This window comes from Clytia hemisphaerica, unplaced genomic scaffold (genome assembly GCF_902728285.1).
Source record: "Clytia hemisphaerica strain Z4C2 unplaced genomic scaffold, Clytia hemisphaerica genome assembly, whole genome shotgun sequence".
Classification (NCBI taxonomy): domain Eukaryota; kingdom Metazoa; phylum Cnidaria; class Hydrozoa; order Leptothecata; family Clytiidae; genus Clytia; species Clytia hemisphaerica.
In genome coordinates, this window is record NW_027104262.1 from 387,981 (window position 1) to 396,290 (window position 8,310).

The 8,310-nt window shown below is 34.7% G+C and overlaps 1 long non-coding RNA gene across 1 annotated transcript; it reads left to right on the plus strand.

Moving 5' to 3' along the window:
- Positions 1-546: 546 nt before the first annotated feature.
- On the plus strand, positions 547-1,961 carry LOC136816656 (uncharacterized). Its single transcript, XR_010847956.1, has 3 exons — positions 547-669; positions 1,112-1,247; positions 1,833-1,961. It is a non-coding gene; the product is annotated as an uncharacterized lncRNA (long non-coding RNA).
- Positions 1,962-8,310: the final 6,349 nt, after the last annotated feature.

Below are 8,310 nucleotides of genomic sequence, written 5' to 3' on the forward strand. Positions count from 1 at the left end.
AGAAGAAATCATACAACCAAAAATTTTGTGTCTCCTAATCCTCAATGACATAAAAAGTGAATTTTATCATATTTTGAGAAGGAGATTTAACCAGACTTTCAACCAGAAGAAATCAGACAGAAAAAAAAATTGTGTCTCCTATACTCCTATGACAGAAAAAGTGAATTTTGTCATGTTTTGAGCAAGAGATTTGACCAGACTTTAGAAAACGTAAATATAAAAACAAAAGTGATACCTAACACAACCAGTCTTCTTACTGCAGCTTTGATATCTTGACACATCTCTCTTTTTTTCTGTTTTGAAAAAGCATTACGTGTATGTTATTTTCCTTTTATTTACTGCGTGTGCGTTCGGTCGAATCGTCCTGAATGGAATAAAAGAAATTTGAATTGCACGCGCGAAAAATGATATGTTTTATTACTCTTTTGTGATTGGACGAAATACGCGTCAATGATTGGCTATTAAAACTAGACGTCAAGACACCAATCAAAACATTACCATATAAGGTAATAATTACAAAAGTGAGCGCACGCTTTGGAAATCAGAGAAAAACATTGCGATTTTTGACTTGAGTGTGGGGAATCAAAGTTTATAAATTTTTGATGCCATAACATCCAACATGCCATGCGAAGAAAACAGTTGATGTATTAAGGAACATTTAAACAAACAGTAAGTGAAACTTTTATAGTAATCTTTAAAAAGTCTTGAAAAATTTGCATTCCTTTCTAGCTAAAATTAAGTCAATCTTTAAGTCACAACAGACAGGGATTTAAAAATTCGCTCTTAGAGCATTTCACAGAATATTATTACAGTTTGGAGCGTTGTTTTTTAGTTTGGTATATTCATTTATGCCAACAATTTCATGCTGATTTCTTAGACATTTCTGAAATCTGAGGCCAAGTTTGTTTTTTAATTATTTCTAAGGTTTTGGCTCAAATCAAACCTCACGCTCTAATAAAACTGCTCGGTTGAAGAGGTTTTATTTCAAATTTTAATATATCCTTTTTTATCTTTGGATAAGTTGAATTTCTATGTTACTTGAATGTGCTGAAAATAGAAGGTATATTGATTAGGTGAGCTTTCAACTTGTATTCATATTTCTTTTCTTTAGGGATTATTCGAACGAGCAAAGGAGACAGCCGTAAAGATTTCACTGTAATTTTACATTTGCTGAATAAAGACTTATGGGACATCACTTTTTGTGCAAAGCAGCAAAGTTGTATTCAAATGACCGTTGAATATGAAAGGTACGCACTATGATTTTATTATTCATATTTCACCTTTATTACATTTGCTGCATAAGGGACCCGTGTAGGACATTGCTAACCATTCAAATTTGCAAATAACACACCCCTGTCTCACAGCCCCGTTAGAACTTCTTTCCTCAGTGGGAATAAAATTTCCTGTCGAAATTCAAGTGGGAATAAAAATTATTTTGTTTCAAGTTTAAAACAAGTTTTCCAAGGTTAAAAACTCCATTCGGGGTGGTTTTGGAGTGCAGTTTTTAAACATTGATTTTCGGATGGGGATGAAATCATAGTCAATTTCTCAGTGGGGCTGAAATTCCCGGTAATTTTTCTACCGGGGATGAAACTTTTGCCAGATATTCCAGTGGGGCTGGGATTCCAGCGGATCTGTGACAAAAGGGTTTAATAATTAATGAATATAATTAAACCTTGTAAATTTTGAATTTTTTCTAATAATATTGCTAGTAATCTTTGTTGTGATAGGATTGCACAACATAAAGCACTTTCTGTAAAAGCAATTTTAAAGTGCTAACTTTGAAAAATTTCAATAAATATTTTTTAACATTTTTTTTGTCTAAATCATAGCTTTAGATTGGAGGAAATCAACAGTATTGGATAAATCACTAATGATTACGACTGAAAGGACATTGCGGAGAGGACAACAAACAAGTGAAAATAATTTTTGTAGAAATAAATTTGATCTAAAATCTTTAATTTTCCTGTCTGAGTTAGCCTTTCTTTTGTTAAGAAAGTTAGTTTCGCTCGGGCTTCTCTAAAAGGTAACGGTCTACCCATATAACAACAATGTCTTGACAATTTTATCCCTAAAAAGCATTTTTTGAAAAAACATTGAATATCTTAAAAGTGGTCTGAGAATTTGGTAGATTCGCTGGATTGTAGGATTGGGATTCAAGGATTCGGGTTCGGATTTAGGATTCAAAAAAAGCTTTGTAAAAAAAATTCGAAAAAAGATATTGACTTCAAACCAAAAGATCTTGAAAGATTACATAACATAGAGCAGTTCTTGAAAAAAATTGTTATAATAATGGGCGTGTCCTCGACGCTAATTAGGGAAACTCCCTTTTTAGGATTCAAAACACAAAAATTGCAAAGTTTGGCTAGTTCTCAGTCCCCTCGTTGAGTTTGGATCAATCTCTAAACACCTGATCTTATGACCAGACATGTCAATGATCAATTGTGGACAAAATTTATTGACAAAAAGGGCGTGTCCTCGACGCTAATTAGGGAAATTCCCTTTTTAGGATTCAAAACACAAAAATTGCAAAGTTTGGCTAGTTCTCAGTCCCCTTGTTAAATTTGGATCAATTTCTAAACATCTGATTTTATGACCGCACATGTCAATGATTAATTGTGGACAAAATTTATTATCAAAATGGGTTTGGAATTAACGTGAAATGATTTGAACAATGTATAACAAATTGAAAGTAAAAGATGCTTGTTTTTTTCATGTTTATTCAATCCTTGAAGAGGTTTTTTTCATGAATCTCAATGAACTCAAGTGCTCCTCTGGGCAGCTAAATCAAATTAATTTTAGATTAGATACTTTTGTTTTTTTAATTGCAAAATTGCTTTTAACACAGTGCGTGCTTCAGTTTTGTTTAACCCTATTTTTATCAGGGGGGTGTTTTCCACCAGGCTGGCACTATTTTGCTAATAGCTCACTGAAATTTTTTTGTAACACTCTGAGAGTTTTTGACTTTTAATATAAACCTATTAGCAGCATGCATACCAAATTTTACAATTATACGCCGACCAGATCAGGTTTTATGACTTTTTTGTGCAGGTGTATCATAAAATCCAGCTAAAACCCTGTAAAATCCCAAAAGCTTAAATGTAGCATTTAAGCAACTTTTGATCTAGGCATCCAACTGACTTCAAATTTTGACAGGTTTTAGGTATCAATAATAAATTTTAAAAAACTGCTGACGTCATCAAAAATGACGTCATTGTTTTTTGAAAAAATTTACTCATTTTCTGCATGGATTTTAAACGTCAATTTTATCAGTATGTTAAAAACCGGCAAATATGTTAAAGATATTTATTTTGCCTTTTAGAAATTTAAAACAGAATTGAAAAATCTGCATTCGTTCAACTTTAATTGCTATTTTATTGAATAGTACTTTTTCATTGGTCAGCGATAAGTGTGAAAGTTTGTGATGAAGTTATCACCTTTATGATGACGTCATTAACCCAAATTTTTTTCTATGAACTCCTTTTATAGTAGGGAACATTTCTGCCAAATTTCAAGTCCATATCTTTTCTAGATCAAAAGTTATGCAAGGCTGGTGGAAAACACCCCCCCCCCCTTGAGAATACAAAATCCGAAAAAGCCTGATAATAATAGGGTTAAACTTGGCAGGTAGTCGGTGAATCCTACAGTAACTGAACGGCATTTGGATTCTTCCAGCTTCGCCAATATAGCAACTAAAACTGTTCGTAGGTCATCGAGTTTACATAAATTTAATTGCAAAAATTATGAACTCGTCTAATTTTGTACTTCTAACTTGATAATTACTCAAAGGTTTGAATAAGTGGTGGTAGGAATTACGATCTCAATTTTCTCAAGTTAGGTTGAGGAATCGAATATACTCGTTTAAATTTGACGAGCTTTCGAATGGTATAAATTGTTTTTCGTTTTGATGACGTTGAAATTTGACATTTTCAGGGGGTTAGACATTATTGACTAAAATCACAATTCAAAATCAAGTCATAACTTTTGAAACCTGAAATTTTGAGACTGATGTGATTTGGGAATCTACATTGAAAAACGCGTCGAATGGTATATATATCATTACTATGTGCTGAAATCTAATTTTCACTTTTGGTGGTGACGTCATCCGTCAGCAGTTGACAAATTACTATCAGACGTGTTCGTTAAATGTATTTTCGGACGCCGAGTAAAATTTTTAGAATCAGTAGACACATGGGAATAAGAAAAACTAACTCAGCATTTATCTCAAAGTCATCCTGATTTTAGAGCACCTGAAAAATCGAATTCCAGAAAGAACATTGTTTTTGCAAATCTTTTTTAAGCAGTTCTGATCTATACATGAAAATAAATCACCATGCAAAGTTTAAGGGTAAATGGTATACTTAAGCTTTCTTTATGGCATTCTAAAATTGACAAAATTGAAATTTTTGTTAAAATAAGATTCAGCTCAAAATATTTTCGTACCCTACCCAAAGCCGGATCCCAAAGCCCTCATGTTTTTTTCATACCCTACCCAAAATTAAAGAGGGAAAAAATTTCATGCCCTACCGAAATCCCTTCCGCCCCGGTATATGCTATTTAATGATCGCTCCCTAAATTAAAACCGGATTTTAAAACATTCTCAATAAAGTTTTCGATTATTTCTCATGAGGTTTCAATTGAAAAAATAGACAGTAACTCCAACTTTAAAATTTTTTCTCGATAGTGCCTCGTAAGACCTGTGAGATCTCCATTCTGAGCGTAGACCACGCAAATTGCCCCAGTCACACTGGCCAAAATTAATACTTCAACCGAAAACATGTCAACAACTTGGGTGTCCGTCAAACTTTGAAGTTCTTAACTTTCAATCCACGGACCTCTTTAATCAAAAGTCGTAATTTGGGGACACTCGAACGGAGAAAGCTTAGGACACTCTCATGGGCGGTTTAACCATAAAAATATGGCACCACAACCGGGTCAATGGAAAACTGGAAATATGTTTGTGCCAGTCGACGGATCGTTTTGCGCTAGACGTATAACATTCGAAAAATACCAGCTCTCGTCCCTTAAGCTAAAGTGAACCAAGAATTTCAAAACATTTTTTGTAACAAGATTATTCCTGAAATGGGTTGAAGTATTCAAAAAATCGACCGAAAATATAGACCTTTTCATAAATTATTTTGAGCGCAACGGCTGCTTCGTTTTGAAACTATCACCAAGGTGATTATATCGCTTGAGTGTTCAAATCTTACATGTTTTTTCTTTTAAATCATCACGTTTAGGTTGGCTAGGTACGAGAAAGGTTGGACACGTAATACTGATCGACAATTTCGTCCGTGTACCTAACCAAGTTATACTCTTTTTCCATTTTCCAATCTCTGAATAAACTCTGTATTTGTCAAGGAAAATGCATGAATCCTGTATTTCTAAAGGAAAACAGATTGACCCTGTATTCCTTAAGAAAAAAGGAAGAACCCTTCCTCAATGAAAACGGATGAACCCTGTATTCCTAAACGAAACGGATGAACCCTGTATTCCTAAACGAAACGGATGAACCATCTATTTCTCAAGGAAAACGAATGAAAAACATTCGAAAAAAAAAATCGAACGATGATTAAAAAGATAAAAGCATTCTTTTCATAACTCGTTTGATAACTTGAATGAAAAGAAAATGTTTCTGGGCATAACAGAAGCAGCCACCGACCTAAAATTTGCAAATATCTGTTCTGATTTGCCAGCTGGAAGGATTTCCCCGAAATTAAGAACAGTTCCTCGTTTTCCAGGGGAGAAATTTTTACTTCAGAACAGTTATATTTTTCCAGCTAGGAGGTAAAAAAACTTTCGGAACAGGTACAAAATTACCAGGCGATTGATTTTACGCGAGTTAACTGTTCTTATCTACCAGGGCTGACAAAATCTTATAAGAACAGATCGCTAAATTCCAGCTCGACATTGAAGGACTTTTAAGAACAGAAACTTAATTCCCAGCTAACAGTTTAACTTTAAGTATTTTGTGCGAACAGATCGACAATTTCCAGATGTTTTGTAGAACAGATGGAGAATTTTCAGCTACCACTCCAGCAGGCAACCACATTCAAAAGGAAAAGAACAGATCTCAAAGGCTTTTTGACTTTTTTGAAATTCCCTCAGAACAGATAGGAAATTCTTAGACACCTTATTTTTCGAATATCAAACTATTTTTTCATAAGAATAGATCATATTTTTCCAGCTGGTCCCAATTTTCAGTAGAACAGATCATATTTTTCCAGCTGGTCCCAATTTTCAGTAGAACAGATCATATTTTTCCAGCTGGTCCTAATCCATCTTCAGTAGAACAGACCATATTTTTCCAGCTGGTCCCAATTTTCAGTAGAACAGACCACTTTTTTCCAGCAGACTTTTTTCTTTAGTTCGCTAAGAACAGACCGCTATATCCAGCTGGAACGTGCCTTCAGAACAGATATTTTGAAGTCCCCCTTCGGTGGATGCTTTCGGCATAAGTATGTATAAAAAATTATCTCTGGTTTACCTAGCCATGCTATGATTTCTTATTCTATATACTGATGGCCAAATATATATACGGTTCTCCTGTCTATGGCTTACCAGACCCCTTACGCTGAACACGGTCTTGTATTTGTACTGTACAGTTTGAAATACAGCATTTGTGTACACGTTTTTAGGGGTTTTTAGCCAATCAGATTGCTCATATTTTTCATGTTGAGGATAACCATAATCAAAAGCATTAAAAAAATATCGAGTTCGAACATGATTCTGAGTAAAAGGTTGTTGCACGTGTTTAACAAAACAAAACAAAATGTATGCCAACACAATAATTGTTTTTACCCCCGGGGGGGGGCACTCGATCTGAAAATAACCATACGTTCGGCCCAAAATTTGGCTTCTAAAATCGGACCCTTACAGTGCAGTGAATTTCCATGAAAAATCATACCCTTACAGTGTTTTTGCAATTTTTCAAGAAAATGTGGAATTTTTCCTCCAAAATTGACCAATTTTGTGCCAATTTTACCAAAAAATTGGCCTTTTATCACAATTTCCTACCCTTACAGTGCAGTTCAGTGCAGTTTTGTAATTTCCTACCCTTACAGTGCACTAGCTGAACTATGAAAAACCTACCCTTAAGGGCCGAACGTCTGGTAGGTCATTTACCTTGAGTGCCCCCCCGGGTTTTTACCACAATCATTATGATTAAAAACGGTATTATGGGATTGAACGAAAAAATTGATGGGAAAACAGTATTTTAAAATCACACGGTGACGGTGATTTGCCATATTTTCGTCCAATATATTAGCCACTGCAAACCAGTGTGACGTCGTTATTATTTTATTCAATTTTCGGGATTCCACCAAATTTTTGGCACGAAACGGTATCGCGAACCACTACCCTCCCCTTAATTAGATTGATACATGAGCAATAATTCCTTTTTTTAAACTTTGTCCTCAGAGGTCAATTTAAAAACTCAACAACTGATACAAGAGGTAGCAACGCAACACAAAACAATGATATCTAAATGTCCTTTGTTTTATAATCTAGATACATTTAACCCTCAATTGCACAAGGTATTTTTTTCTCATTTGAGTGTTTTGAATCCTAAAAAAGGGAATTTCCCTAAATAGCATCAAGGCCACGCCCTTTTTGTCAATAAATTTTGTCAACAATAATCATTGACATGTCCTGTCATAAGATCAGGCGTTCAAAACTTGATCCCAATTCAACAAGGGGACTGAGAACTAGCCAAACCATGCAATTTTTGTGTTTTGAATCCTAAAAAAGGGAATTTCCCTAATTAGCGTCGAGGCCACGCCCTTTTTTGTCAATAAATTTTGTCCACAATTAATCATTGACATGTCCGGTCATAAGATCAGGTGTTTAGAAATTGATCCAAATTCAACGAGGGGACTGAGAACTAGCAAAACTTTGCAATTTTTGTGTTTTGAATCCTAAAAAAGGGAATTTCACTAATTAGCATCGAGGCCACGCCCTTTTTGTCAATAGATTAATCATTGACATGTCCGTTCATAAAATCAGGTGTTTAGAAATTGATCCGAATTCAACGAGGGGACTGAGAACTAGCCAAAGTATGCAATGGGCTGGCAATTTCTCAATCCTACAATCCAGCGAATCTACCAGAGAATTTCATAACAGGTTTCTTATGATTTGAAGCAAACTCAACCGGGAAAGCTTAGGAATCAGAGAAGTCCCAGAAAATGAACCAAATTGAAGATACTTTAAGCTTTCATATATATCTTTTTCATACTGGTGGGAAAATATCCTGAAAGAACGCAGACCTGACGCTAAGGTAGGATTAACTAAGGTTATACAGTGGAAGGGATT